Below are 15,872 nucleotides of genomic sequence, written 5' to 3'. Positions count from 1 at the left end.
CAAATATTTTCTCCCATTCAGTGGGCTGCCTTTTCACCTTCTTGACAAAGTCCTCTGAAGCACAAAATGTTTAAGTTTGAGGAGGTCCCATTTATCCATTTTTTTCTTTCATTGCTTGTGCTTTAGGTTTAAGAAATCACCACCTACCACCAAGTCTTGAAGATGTTTCCCTACATTTTCTTCTAGGAATTCTATGGTTCTAGCTTTTATATTTAGGTCTTTGATCTATTTTTGTATAAGATATGAGATAGGGATCCTCTTTTTTTTTTTCTCTTTTGGCTATGGATATCCAGTTCTCCCAACTGGGGGGGAAGAAAAAAATATTCATCTATTGATGCGTTTAATCAAGCAAGTTTCCACTGTATTAATTTTTGTATCTTTGCACCTAATACCTGGCACATAGTAAGTGAATAAAAATAATGAATAAATGAATGAACTATCTCCCATTTCTACAAGGTGGGAAGAAAGTGATCATGTTTACTAGTAGTGCTAGAGAGGCATTTGGGATTGCTGGCTTTACATGGTAGGCTTGGGAATCTGAAAGGTGGCATTTCCTATTTCTAAGCTTGAAATTTCAGTAAATTGCTACCAGTTTGGACAAAGATTCCTGGGCCATGCTCCTGGCCTAAATAATATACTTCTTTTAGGTGCAATTAACTGAATTAAAGTGAATATAAAAATGAAAAACAACTTTCTCGCCATAGTGTTAAGTACTCTATTTGCATTTTCTTATTCAATACTCACTACAAATATAGGATGTAGATTTTTAAAAAAAATTTATTTCTCTCCCCTTCCCTGCCCCACCCCCCCAGTTGTCTACTCTCTCTGTCCATTTGCTGTGTGTTCTTCTGTGTCCGCTTGTATTCTTGTCAGCAGCACTGGGAATCTGTCTCTTTTTGTTGTATCATCTTGCTGTGTCAGCTTTCCACGTGTTTTCAGTACACATAGATAGTAAATGCTGCAGACTGTATAGGGTCTCTTTTGCAACTTTTCCACTCATGGGCAGGCTACTCCTTTTTTGTGCAGGACGGCTGTCCTAGCGGGGTACACTCCTTGCACGTGGGGCTCCCCTACACAGGGGACACCCCTGCATGGCATGGCACTCCTTGCGCACATCAGCACTGTGTGTGGGCCAGCTCATCACACGGGTCAGGAGGCCCTGGGTTTGAACCCTGGACCTCCCCTGTGGTAGGCCGATGCTCTATCCGTTGAGCCAGATCTGCTTCCTGGAAGTAAATAAAAAAAAAAAAATCCCATTATGGACAATTTTAAACATATACAAAAGTTGAGAGAATAGTGTAATGAACCTTTACATGCTCATCACCAGATTCAATATTTATTAACTCATGACCTGTCTTGTTTCATATATATCCCATCCTACTCTTCTCCCTCCCATACTGTTTTGAAGCAAATTCCAGATACCATATAATTTCATCCGTAAACATTTCAATACATGTCTGTAAAAGATGACTCTTTTAAAAACATACTATAGGGGAGTGGATGTAGCTCAATTGTTAAATGCCTGCTTTCCATATATGAGTTCCTGGGTTCAATCCCTTGTATTGCCTGAAAAAAACCCCCAAAAAGCAACATACTATAAAACTATTATCACACACCCAAAATTGTTCTCTTTTTTAAAAAAAGATTTTATATATTTATTCTCAACCCCCACCTCCCCCCATTGTTTGCACTCACTTTATGCTCTCTGTGTCCATTTGTCCTTTTTTTTTAAGGAGGCACCAGGAACAAAACCTGCCATGTGAGAGGGAGGTGCCCAATCACTTGAGCCACCTCTGCTCCCTGCTTTTTATGTCTCTCATTGTGTTTCCTCATTGTGTCATCCTGTTGCACCCACTTGCTATGCCAGCCCATCATGTCAGCTTGCTGTCTTGCTCGTCTTTTTTAGGAGGCACCAGGATCTGAACCTGGGACTTCCCATATGGTAAGTGGAAGCTCAACCGCTTGAGCCACAGCCACTTCCCCAAATTGTTCTTTAATATCATCAAATATCCTGCTGTGGTAGAATTTCCAATTTTATCATATATTGTTTTACAATGTGTTTGCTCAAATTAGAATCCAAATATGGTCCACATTTTATGATTGTTTGATAAGTCTCTTAGCTTTTTTTGATCTATAGATTCCCCCTTCTATCTCTTTTTGATCCCCTTGGAATTTATTTATTAAAGAAACCAGGTTGTTTTCCCACAGCATGGACTTTGCTAGTTATGTCCTCACAACAGTGTTTGTTTAACACGGTCCTCATGTTTCTCTGTCCTTGTATTTACCATAAATTAGTAGTTGGAGCTAAAGGCTTGCTAGATTTGGGTTAGATTTTGCTGGGGGAGGGGGGTGGGGGCAGGGAGTCAAGAATACTTCATAGTTTGTGCTGGGTTCTTCCATCAGGAGATACTTAATGTCAGTTCGTTTTTTTGTGTGATGTTAGCAGCTGTTGGTGTTCAATTATAGATTGAAAAGTAGTGGTATTGTATTATTGTATCATTCCTTCATTTATTAGCTGGTTTACTTTGATAAAGAGACATGTCCTCTTATAAACTATTTTGTTACCCAGTGGTACAATTTATATAGAAAAGGCAGAATAATGCATGGTTTATTCTTTTTATTTACTTATTGTTTCAAAATGTGTTGTTTCACTTACATCCTTCAATGGTGACCAATATTTATTTTTTCAAATATTCATGATTCATTTTAATCCATTGTGAATCTTATCCTTATTAATGCTCAAGATGTCCCAACTTTGGTCAGAAACAGTCCTTTGAAATTGTCTCTTGAGACTCACTGATGTCACCCCAGTAATCTTTGATAGATCCCTTGGTACCTGGAGTGATGCTATTTTCCAGGTTCATCCTGTACATTTCTGGTCCCTGTCTTGGAATCAGCTACTTCTTCAAGGAGCCCTGGTTTCCTTTTAGTGGGAAATGGTATTTGGAAACCACAATCTTGATGCTATAAGTAGATATTATCATTTAAAAACTATTATCATTTTAAAACTTCTATGAATAGCTTTATTGAGATATAGTTTACGTACCACACAATTCACCCATTTTAAGTGTACAGTTTGTTGACTTTTAGTGTATTATAGAGTTGTGCGTCCATTGCCACAATCAAATTTTAGAACATTAGAACATTTCCCTCATCGCATGAAAAAGCCTTGTGCCCAGGACAGTCACTTCCCATTCTCCCCCCAGCCCTAGGCAGCCACTCACTACTTGTTGTCTCTATGGATTTGCCTATTCTGGACATTGCATGTGAATATCGTGTAATATGTGTTCATTTGTTGCTGGCTTCTTTCGCGGAGTGTAATTTTTTCCCTTTCTTTTATTATAAGGGCTTGGCACATAATGTCTTTGAGTTTCATCCATCTCGTAGCATGTTTCAGTACTTCCTTCCTGAATAATATGCCATGCATACATCTGCCACACTCTGTGTATCCATTTATAATACCAGTTGATGGATATTTGGGTTGTTTCCACTTGCTTATTGTGAATCGTGCTGCTATGCACACTTGCATACAAGTCTTTGGGTAGACATATGTTTTCATTTCCTCTAGGTAAGTAAAATTGCTGGGTTTTAGGGTAATTCTATGTTTAACCTTCTGAGAAACTGTCATATTGTTATTTTTCTTTTTCTTGCCTACTTGCCCTGGATCAGACTTTTCATCCTGAAAAATTTGGCATGAAATCTTTCCTAGCTCTTCAGAGTTAATTATGCCCAACTCTTGTATTTTTTTCAGAACATTGTGCATGCTATAATTGTCCTGTATTATAATTATTTGTCATATATTCTTTTTGTTTTTCTTTTTTTAGGAGATCCCAGGACCTCGTAAATGGGAAGCAGGCACTCAACCACTTGAGCTACATCTATTCCCATCATATGTTCTTTACCCTTACTCTATTGTAAGTTCTTTGAGGTCACCATTCATATTTAATTTATCTTGAATACCCTTATAATACCCAGCATATAGAAAGTACTCAAAAAATATTTGTTGCACTCATCTGACTTAGGCTTTTAAAAAAATATATAAACCTGCTTGATTTCAATAGACAATTTTCTAATTTGTCAAACAGTTTAAACATATTTTCTGAAAGAACATACTTGTATTAGTCTGCCAAAAGGATGCTGATGCAAAATACCGAAATCTGTTGCTTTTATAAAGTGTATTTATTTGGGGTAGAAGCTTATAGGTACCAGGCCATAAAGCGTAAGTTGTTTCCCTCAACAAAGTCTGTTGCCATGTGTTGGAGCAAGACGTCTGCCAAGAGGTCCGGCTTCCTGGGCTCCTCTCTTCCTGGGGCTTGATTCTCTACAGGCCTAGCTGCTCTGCTCCTCTGTGTGCTTACTTCCTGGGCTCCAGCTCAAAACTCCAGCTAACTCTTGTGCCTTGTTGTTTTCTCAATGTTCTACTGACTTGGCCCAATCAAAACATTAATCATTATTTAATCAAGTAAAAGTGAAACCTCTGAATTCAATACAACCTAATATACGCAGACTAGTTCACAGACATGATGCAGTATCTATTTTTGGAATTATGACTAATGCCAAACTGCTACAATACTTAAAATTTTTTTTCTTTGGATATATATGTGTATATTATGCATATATTTGGATATATATATAGTTGGATATATGTAAAACAATATTATACATAACTTTTTAAAAACTTTTTATTTTGAAATGCTTTTATAGGTCAATTACAAAAATAATACAAACCCCACACAGAAACTCTGACATACCCCTATCCCTCAAGTACCCAGATCCACCAATTTAATATTTTGCCACATTTTCTTGTCTGTGCTTCCTCCCTCCCTCTCTCTTTCCCTCCTTTCTTTCATCTATTTATCAGTCTTTCCGTTTTCTGAATGTATAAGTGTAGGTTGTATATATCATGCTCTTGAACACTTAATACTGCCATGTACGTTTCCTAACAACAAGGATATTTACTTACAGAATCACCTTAAGTGTAGTTATCAAATTTAAAAATTCAACATTTATATAAAGCTTACAATCTATATTCCAATTTTTTCACATACCCCAATAATGTCCTTTTGAGCCTTTCCTTCTCCCTTATTAGATCCTGTCCAGGTTCTTGTGTTGTTTTTAATTGTCATTGTCTCTTTAGTTGCTTTTTCTTCCTTTTTATTTTTTAATTGTGGGAACATATATACAACTTAAACTTTCTCAGCAACTCCCAAGCATACCATTCAGTGGGATTAATCACATCCACAATGTCGTTACCCTCACCACCTTCCATTACTAGAACTTTTCCATCTCCCCAAACAGAAACCCTAAACTGACTTACATGAAATCCCCATTCTCCCTGGCTTCTGCCCCTGGCAACCTTTGCTCTAGTTTCTGTCTCTATGAGCTTGCCTATTCTCTGATATTTTCTTATATTTACTGTGAGGCTTAAATTTAACATCCCAAATCTGTATCTTGTTTGTGTTGATACCAACTTAACCTCAATAGTTCAATTCCTCTACTCCTCTACCCCCCACCTTTATGTAGTTCTTTTCACAAACTACATGATTATCAATTATGAGTCCCAAACCACTGATTTCTCATTACATTTTTATGCATTTGCCTTTTAGATCCTGTAGGAATAAAAAGTAGACTTACAAGCCAGAAATACAATACCATTGGCATATATATTTACCCCTGTCCTTACCCTTACCAGAGATCTTTATTTCTGGTTACTATATATTGTCTATCGACCTTTCATTTCAACCTGCAGAAATCTCCAGTAGGTGAGGTCTAGTGGTGATAAACTCCCTTAGCTTTTGTTTATCTGGGAATGTCTTAATCATTCCCTTATTTTTGAAAGACAGTTCTGCTGTCCTTCTTGTGTGGCAGTTTTGTGCTTTCAGCATTTTAAGTATATCATCCCACTACCTTCTTGCCTCCATGGTTTCCGATGAGAAATCAGCACTCAATCTTATGGAGGCTCCCTTGTATGTGGCATGTTGCTACTCTCTTGTGGCTTTCAGAATTCTTTCTTAATCTTTAGCATTTGACAATTTGATTATATATGCTGTGACATGAGTCTTTTTGGGTTTATCGTTTGGAGTTTGTTAAGCATTCTGCATGTGTATTGTCATGTCTTTCATTAAATTTGGGAACTTGTCAGCTATTTCTTTTTTTTTAAAGATTTATTTATTTACTCTCCCCCCCCGCCCCCACCTGCTGTTGTCTGCTCTCTGTGTCCTTTTGCTGTATGTTCTTCTGTGTTGGCTTTTCTTCTCTTTAGGCAGCACCAGGAACTGAAATTGGGACCTCCTGGAGTGCGAGAGAGGTGCTCAGTCTCTTGTGCCACCTCAGCTTCCTGGTCTCTTATTGTTTCTCCTCTCTGTCTCTTTTTGTTGCATCACCTTGCTGTGCCAGCACTCTGCTCAGGTCAGCTCACCCCACGGGCCAGCACTCTGCATGGGCCAGCTCTTTGCTCAGGCCAGTTCTCCACTCAGGCCAGCTTGTCTTCACCAGGAGGCCCTGGGAATCGAACCCTGAACCTCCCATACGGTAGACAAGGAGTCCAGTCACTTGAGCCACATCCCAGCCATTATTTCTCTGAATATTCTCTCTGTCCCTTTCTCTCTTTGTTCTCCTTCTGGGACTCCCACAGTGCATATCTTGGTGTGCTGGGTAGTGTCTGTTCACTTTTAAAAATTATCTCTCCCTTCCTCTTCTCTGACTAGATGATTTCAGTTGTCTCTTCTTCATATTCACTGATTCGCCTACCAGTTCCAATCTTTTATTGAACCTCTTTGGGGAATTTTAAATTTCTGTTACTGTGATCTTCAGCTGTTTGGTTCCTTTTCATAATTTCCATCTCTTTATTGATAATCTCTTCATGTTCATCTATCATTTTCCTGATTTCCTTAAGTTCATTGCCCATATTTTCTTTTAACTCTTTGAACATATTTTGGGCCATTTTTAGAAGTCTTTGTCTGGTATGCTCCAGGTTTGGACCTCCTCATTGATGTAATGCTTTAATCTCCTTTGTCTGGGTCATCTTGATTTGTCATCTTTGCTGAAACCTAGGCATCTTGATATTTGATGTTTTATCATCAGAATTTAGACTCTGATGCATCTATTCCTTAAGCTTCTACCTAGCTATAGTTTCACCAGGAGTGAAAAAAAAAAAAGGAAAAAAGATAATCCCCTTTCTAGTCATTGCGGATTGACCTGTGTGCTCTCCTTCAGATTTTATCCATACAATGAGTTTATAGAATAGCTCCAGGCCAAAGCATAGGGGACTCCTTGATCCTTTCTGTGCCTGTGTCATGTCTTGGTCATGAGCATGTGGCCCTAGGAAATTCTCCATTTACATGATTCCAAATGTTCCCTCTTCCCTAGGAAACTGTTTCCTCATGGTCCTAGGCACTGCACTCTATGTCCTTCAGCCAGCAATTCCTTGCCCCAGACAGGGTGACTTGGCTGCTCTCCCACAGCATTCTCTAGGAGAGTTCTGTGAGCTGCCTTCAATATGCATGGCGAATTCTGGTGTGCTGAGTCTCTCAGGTGCCACCAGACAGACTGGGCCAGAGATACATGCTTCTAGTATGCACAAGTGTTACTCTGCTCCCTCTAGAACCAGGATTGGGGGTCACACTAAGTCCATGGGTCAGCCCCATGTCAAGTCAATGAGGGGAGAGGGAGGAGCCAGCCAGGGCATCATGAGATTCGACCACTTTTAAGGAGTCTTTTATTCAGCTCTTACCCTGTTACTCTTGTGCCTTAACTCTTATCTGGAGCATTGAAAAAGATGTTTCTTCCCATTCTTGCTGATTGTTCAAAGCTACTTTGGGATAATGGAGCCCCGAAGTCTCTCATCCCACCCTCATGGTCAGGGCAGGGCCCTGAAAATAAGTTTTTCAAAAAGTTCATTCATTTATTCAACAAATATTTATTGTAACTATTATGAAGCAGGAACATTAATGTAGAAATTTTAATAAAGTTATTTCTCTCTAGGGGTCATAATTGGGGGACACAGTTCCATTCCACCTTGGGTTCTTTAGAATTGGAGGTGGTAGCTTAGTTCCAGGTTGAGCATTCTAGGTGTGGTTGCTAAGAAGGGATTATTTCTCAACAATTCCCAAGAGACGCTACCTCTGTGTCATATGAATCCGGACGTCTTCCTCCTGGTACTGTTGCCCCTCAGGTGTAGGTGAGAGAAGGACTGAAACAGGGACTGGAAGAGGGTCAAGTCTAGAAAGGTGAGCCTGAACGTGAGGAATGAACTAAGACAGTGGTCATGCTATTGCAGGCAAAGTGTGAATTCAAGGGATATTTCATAAGTGGAATCCTCTGGCCTGGGAGGGCTGTGGGTGCTATGTGAGAGGAGTCAAAGTTGAGTATTGCCTAGAGATAGGGATTACATTTGGATGGGGAGAAGATAATAAATTCAATGTGGGATGTATTGAGTTTGAAGTACTGGAAGAAATGAAGAAGTCTAGAGTTTAAATGTTTGCAACTCAAATGAGACCTGGAGGTAGAGATTTGGTTACCCTACAATTTCTAGACAGTCATTATGAACTCTATTTTTTTTTTTAAACAAAGTTTAAAGTTCACCAATTCTCTATATTCCTTCTGAACAAGTTAAGGATTTAAAACTCCTTAATCTCCATGCAAATTCACCTTACTCATCTTTTACATTGTATTGTCTAATGTTTTAGTTCCACTAGGGTTTTAACTCTCTCAAATTATTATCATTATATTTTAATATTCAGTAATTAATTTTTTTTTTGAGGTACTGTGGCCTAAGATTGAACCTGGGACCTCCTATGTGGGAAGCTGGCACTCAACCACTGAGCCACATTGACTCTCAGTCAATACTTATTAGATTTATCAAATTCTCAGTGGGTCTTAGCAGGGAACAAGTTACACACTAAAATTAGGATAATTCAAAGAAAGTTTAATAAATAAAATCAATAAAACTGCTCTTCATAAGGGCGTGAGCAGGATATAGGAAAACCACAAGAGATAGTGTAATATGCTGGAGCTAGAAACAATCAAGAGTTTTACCCCCTTAGGTCTGAAAGGATTTGGGGAGGGAATAGTCATGGAAACCTGAAAGGAGAGTTGTGTAAATGGGGCCATCTTGAGAGAAGCAGTGATCTGAGAGGTAAAAACCAGACAAGGATGAGCCTGCAGGGGGGAATCAGGAGAACAAATATCCTAACTTCACCATCCTCCCTTTCTCCAGTATCTTATTAGGAATCCTCATTGGAAAAACTCAATTGGAAGCCAGAGGGCAAGGGAGTCTGGGCAACCTCCCCACTCATTTAATAGAGTAGAGAAGGGTAGAGGGGAGACCTGGAAGAAAGAAAAAGAAGATATTTAGCATACCAAGCATTTGACCAATTCTTAGTGCATAATTAATGTATTTTTGTATCCTATTCCTTTCCAGGTTTATTTCTTGTTTATGGAAGGAAGTATATTAGTATTTCTTTCAGTGAGAACTAATAAGAAGAATTTCCTTTATATCACTGAAAATTAGTTTATTTTGCCTATTTTTGAATGATAATACAGCTGAACATGCATTTCTAGCACAACCAGCTATACTGTCAGTACTTGAAAGCTATTATTCCGTTGTCCACAGACATCGTCTTTAGACTGTTGGTCTGGTGGTCTTTCCTTTGCAGTTACTCTTTCATTTTCCCCTAAATCTTTTAGGATTATCTCATTTGCCTTGATATTTTATGTTATCCCAATGTATTTAGATATGGATTTGCTTTTCATCTTGTGTAGGGCTTGGTGTACTTTTTCAACCTGAGGATTCATATCTTTAATTCTGGAAAATTCTCAGCCAGTATCACTTCAACTATTGCCTCATGCCCATTCACTCTGTTCTTTTTGATTTTCTATTGAACATGTATTGGATATTTTCTTGCTATCCTCTATCTCTCTAAACTTCTTTTTTCTCTTTTTCATCTCTATTATTTATCTGCTATATTCTAGGTCACTTTCTCTATTCTTTCAGTTCACTAATTCACTCTTTAGCTGTGTCTGTCTACAATGAAACCTATTTACTGAGTTATTTATTTCAATGTCTATGTTTTTATTTTCTGGATATTTATATTTAAAAATGTAGCTACTTGTTTATTTTATATAAAATCCTGTATTTGCTTTGTAGTTTCTATTTTCCCTTTAACTTAAAAATGTTTTGTTGTTAAATAAACATGCTTAAGAAAAGTGCATGAAACAAATATGTAGAATTCAATGACTTATGATAGAGCAAATATCTGTGTCATCACCACCAAGGTAAAAAATTAGAACATTGCCAGCATCCCAGAAACCTGTATTATGATCATTCCTAGTGACTTTTATAAAATCACTTCTTTGATTTTCTTTAAAGTTTTACCTACGTTTGCACCTCTAAACACTTAGCTTATATTTGCTGGTTTATTTTATTTTTTTAAGGAGGTACCAGGGATTAAATCCAGAAGCAGATGCTCAACCACTGAACTACATCTGTTCCCCTATTTGCTTGCATTTTTGAACTTTTTATAAATACAGTAATGAAGTATTTATTATTTTGTAGCTGGCTTTCACTCAATTATATATTTGTTAGATTTATATGCCAATATGATTATTATTCCTTTATGGGTAATTTGTATTTTATTCTAGTAGCTTAAAATTTTAAATATTTTTTTCTTTGATGTTCTTCAGTTTCACCTCAGTGTGTCTAAGTATGAATTTATCTTTATATCCCAGTGAGTATACACGGTATGGTTTCTATCTGATTATTCTTATTTTCAATTCTGGAAAATTTGCAATTATCTTTATTTTTATTTATTTATTTATTTTTGAAGATTTATTTATTTCTTACCCCTCCCTCCCTTGTCTGCTCTCTGTGTCCATTCACTGTATGTTCTTCTGTGTCTGCTTGTATTCTCATTAGGTGGCTCCAGAACCGACCCTGGGATCTTCTGGAGTGGGAGAGAGGTGATCATTCTCTTGTGCCACATCAGCTCCCTCGTCTGTTGCATCTCTTATTGTCTCTCCTCTGTGTCTCTTTTTTTTGTGTCATCTTGCTCTATCAACGCTCCACATGGGTGAGCACTCCTGTGTGGGGCAGCACTGCTGCTCAGGGCAGCACTCCGCATGGGCCAGCTCGTCACCCGGGCCAGCTTGCCTTCACCAGGAGGCCCCGGGTATCGAACCCTGGACCTCCCATATGGTAGATGGGAGCCCAATCCCTTGAGCCACATCCTCTTCCCTCTCAATTATCTTTAGATATTGCCTTCCCTTCATTTTTCTGGAATGCCTCTCAATCTATCCTCCATATCTATTAATTGTACTTTTATTAAAAATAATTTTCTCTATTTCTCTGCATTGCATACTGGTGTATTCTTCAGAAGTATTTTCCAATTTACTAATTACCTCTTTAATGGTGTACAAATTTGGATATACCTTATTTGTTGAGATTTAAAAATTAAATGCCACCAGCCTGAAAAGTTATGTATTATATACTTCCAACCTCATGACTGTGATGTTTAAGTTCATGTGTCAACTTGGCTAGGTTAAGGTGTCCAGTTGTTTGGCCTGATTGTTACTGTATTTTGTGAATCTAAATAGTCAGTTGATTGCATCTATGGCAATACATCTACAATCAACAATGAGGATTGCCTTTAGCTATGGAGAAGTCTCATCCAATTAAATGAAGGTCTTAAAGGGAGAACTGAGGATTTCATCAGTCAGAAAACTTTCTATCTCTGTATCAGCCAGTGAGTTTCTCCTGGGGAATTCAACAAAACCTTCAATGGAAAACGGATGTGACTCAAGCAATTGGGCTCCCATCTACTATATGGGAGATCGAGGGTTTGATTCCCGGGCCTCCTGGTGAAGGCAAGTTTGCCTGTGCAGCAAGCTGGCCTGAGTGGAGAGCTGGCCCAAATGGAGTGCTGGTCTGCATGGCAAGCTGGCTTGAGTAGAGAGCAGGATGACGCAACAAAGAGAGACACAGAGGGAAGATAATAAGAGACACAGCAGACCAGGGAACTGAGGTGGCACAAGAGATTGAGCACCTCTCCCCCACTCCAGAAGGTCCCAGGATCAGTTCCTGGTGCTGCCTAAAGAGAAGACAAGCAGACACAGAAGAACACACAGTGAATGCACACAGAGAGCAGACAACAAGGCGGGGGAGTGGAGAAATAAATAAATAAATCTTTAAAAAAGACCAACCTTCACTGATGTTCTCAACTTGCAGCCTGCCCTATGGGAATTTGGACTTGTTAATCCCGACGGTCACAGGAGCCAACTCCTTTACTAAATCTCATAATATTTATTCAGGCACACACACATACATAGCCTGTTGGTTCTCTTTCTGTGGAGAGCCCTGACTAACACAGATTTTGCTACCAAGAATGGTTCTTGAGAAACGGTCTTAAGGCTCTGATGATGTCTGATGAGTCTCAAGTCTCATCTTAAGGATGAGGTTTCTGACTTGATTCTGGGGTTTTTGGAAATCTTCTGGCTGTGGACCTACAGAATAGGTCTCACTGAAGTTTGACGGGCACTTAAGACTGAAAATCAAAGCAGGTCACTCCACATAGCAAAAGAGTAACAGTGTGTTAGGGAACTTGCAGACTGGGAAACTGATCCTGGGTGGCTGCCGGATGTTCAGAGTAGTGTTCCGTGTCCCCCGGGGGAAGAATTATGTGGGGAAGCACAAAGAAGGCAGAGAGCCAAGTCAGGGTTTGCAAGATCATAAACGTGTCTCTTTGAAGTTACTGGTACTTAGCAGAAGTTCAGCACAGATAGCTATCGTGCTTTGGAATGTGTGTGTGCATTTTATGATGTACTTACAGAGGGTTATTTTTGTCTTATCTAGGAATTTATGGCTTCTCTAGTTTATGGACTCACACTCCATCCCTCAAAAAACCAGCTCTTACTTTCTACATACCCTTCTTCCTCAAATATCTCTGAGTGGCCCTTAAAGGGCACATCTAGAAGCCGAATCCACCACAATGTAAGACACGTATACCAATACCTATGCCTGCTAATGTCAAGACAAAAATTAGTAGGGCAGATCCTCAAACCCCACTCTGTTAGGTTAAAAGGCAATACTATCCAAGGCATTCCATCTCCGGTAAAAGTTGGCAACTGCCCACACACCCAGAAGTCAGTCTGGTTATGAGTTACAGCCACTTCAGTTGCCCATTTCAGGAATTCATTTCCTTCTGCTGTGAAGATTAGAAACATTAGCCTAAGGACAAAATGCAAAATGTTCAGTAGGAACTAATGTGGGGAGGTCATGACCACTCAGTAATATGCAAGTTACAGGCCCATCTCCTGACAAGCTAGTTCCCCAAATTGGTTTCTTCCCCAAGAAAGTGTACTTTAGCACACAAGGGTTCAATGACATTAGGTAGGACATTATATAATGGAGCCTGTGGTTAAGCAATAACAGGAATGCAACTTCTGTCCTCAGATTTTATAGAGATTGGGACCTTCTACATATATGATAGGAGTCAGAGTTATGCTAATTCCTTTCCCTGTCCCCAAAGAATAAGAATACTATCCACTTGGGTGGTATTTTCTGGAGTAAGTCCCACCAAATTTGGTGGGTGCCTTTGGGTTTAGTCTGTGGCAATCTCAATACTAGTCCCTCTTTTATGATTGGAGGAATATATTGTTCCAATGTTATGTCCATTCTTATGGTTGATGGAGTGGACAGCAGGGTCCTGAAATGCTCATATGCTGAGATTTGTCCAGCTGTTAGTGCGCTATTTATTGACCTAATTGGTTCTTGTAAATTAGGAGCCCACCGACGCAATGAGTGGTGTTTTAGTTTGCCAAAGGGCTACTGATGCAAAATACCAGAAATGGGTTGGCTTTTATAAAGGGGATTTATTTGGGGTAAAAACTTACAGTACCAAGACCTTGAAAAGTTCAAACTGTGGCACCATCAGAGGTGCTTTCTCATGAAAGTCAGCTGTTGTTGACCCTGGAGGGTTGCTAGGACAAATATGGCAGCTTCTTGTTCTTGTGTCTGTCTTTTGCTCTGTGTGTCTGTTTATGTCAGACCAAGCAAGGGTGTGGAGACAGTCTGATTCATGCCTCACTGATGGTGTCCAATCAAAAGCCCTAAATTGGGAAACAGATGTGGCTCAAGCAGTTGGGCTCCCATTTACCATATAGGACGTCCAGGGTTTGATGCCCAGGGCCTCCTGGTGAAGCCAGACTGGCCTGTGTGGTGAGCCGGCCCACATGGAGTGCTGGCCCACGTGGGAATACCCACCCCCCCAGTGCGGGAGTGCTGCCCCACGCAGGAGTGCTGGCCGACATGGAGAGCTGGCACAGCAAGATGATGCAACAAGAGACACAGAGGAGAAACAATTAGAAAAAAAAAAAGAAAAAAAAGACATAGCAGAACAGGGAGATGAGGTGGCGCAAGAGAATGATTGCCTCTCTCCCACTCTGGAAGGTCCCAGGATTGGTTTCTGGAGCTGCCTAATGAGAATATAAGCAGACACAGGAACAATGTGTGTGTGTGTGTGGGATAAATAAATAAGTAAATCTAAAAAAAAACCCCTAAGTCAATCTTTTCAGGTAATCTGATCAAAGGACCCTCAAGTGAATTTAATGCAATCAAAAGAGTACCATAGCCAGAGCAATAGTTTACAAACATAATCTTTCTTTTTTTGGGATTCATAAAAATAATCTCAAACTGCCACAAGTAGTTTCAAGATAACTGTTGTAGCTGTTGTTTTAAAATCTCATTCTTCCTTTCTATCAGGCCAGTGGCCTGGGGGTTATATGGCAGATGAAAGTGCCAGGCATTTCTCTTTCTTGCACCTAGTCTTGGGCTTGGTTGCTGTCAATGGGTTGCAGTTACTAACAAATGCAGGAAAGGTTTTTGAGTCCTTGTACTGCTGAAGCTTGATTCACTTGTCAACATCCAGAAGTCTGCAGAATGCATACTGTTGTCCATCTGACAGAGGAAGGGGTCCTATACAGTCTGTTTGCCAGCATTGCCCAGCCCGCATTCCCCAGGGTATCTGCCTCATATTATGGGAGAGTGGGTGCCTCTGTTGAGCACATGTTGGAAAAGGACATGAGCATATAGCTGTATTTCGAAGGGAGATGTAATCTTTTACAAGATTCCCACAGTCTAGGGACCCTTATATCCTAATTTATAGTGTAGCCAATCTGCTTGTCATAGTTTTTTTGTCCACCCATCTAATTTTAGCTAATGTGTTGGCTTCTAGATTGGAATATGCCAGATTATTATTTTGGCATTAGGGTTTTTGTGCCCTAAATCACAGGGTTATGCGCCCTAACTTTCCATAGGACTTTACCCCAAATGTCCTTACCAGCCACAGCCCTGTTTCTCCTGTTGCCACTATCCCATCCAGAGAGTCAGACCATGATACACTGCCCAATTCTTAGTGCATATGGAGATTGGCATAGGCTCATGGATTATAACCATCCAGATGGCTCATAGCTCAGCCCACTGTCTGCTCTTTCTCCTTTGTAGTTACTTGAACTGCTACTGCACCCCATCAAGGGAGGGGGGTTGTCCTGAGCAAGAACCGTCAATATTCCAGGCATCTTCTGATGGGGCTCCTACCCTCTCTGTTATTGACATTACTTTCTCTCTTGCTGGCATGGATGGTATAGGAGAGTTTGGATTCTCTAAGAACATAATTGGCACCAATAATTTATGTAACTCTGCAGATAGTGGACTTGTATGGAGAGAAGGCCATTGCTGCAAATAAGCATGCCACTTTTGTAATGAGCTAACTTATGCACAAGCACGTTTAGGTTGAATACAAATGTCTTTGACCCATCCACTTATTGGCAATGACATTTGCACAATTATTGGCAAGGTCATTGTTACAGACTCAGCTTGC

At 39.7% G+C, this 15,872-nt stretch overlaps 1 protein-coding gene across 2 annotated transcripts in view; it reads left to right on the top strand.

Annotated features, from left to right (window-relative positions):
* Positions 1-2,972: 2,972 nt before the first annotated feature.
* The window catches only part of LOC101435567 (maestro heat-like repeat-containing protein family member 1), a 149,941-nt gene continuing 137,041 nt past the window's right edge, over positions 2,973-15,872 (top strand). Inside the window, exon 1 of one of the 2 annotated variants that reach the window (XM_058282585.2) lies at positions 2,973-3,914. The gene's annotated coding sequence lies outside the window, so the exon portion shown is untranslated. Of the gene's footprint in view, positions 3,915-8,072; positions 8,229-15,872 lie in introns of those variants that run through there. The other variant, XM_058282586.2, reaches the window with a different exon arrangement.

Source organism: Dasypus novemcinctus, chromosome 20, assembly GCF_030445035.2.
Source record: "Dasypus novemcinctus isolate mDasNov1 chromosome 20, mDasNov1.1.hap2, whole genome shotgun sequence".
NCBI classification, from domain to species: Eukaryota; Metazoa; Chordata; class Mammalia; order Cingulata; family Dasypodidae; genus Dasypus; species Dasypus novemcinctus.
This window is presented reverse-complemented; position numbering and strand designations above follow the sequence as displayed.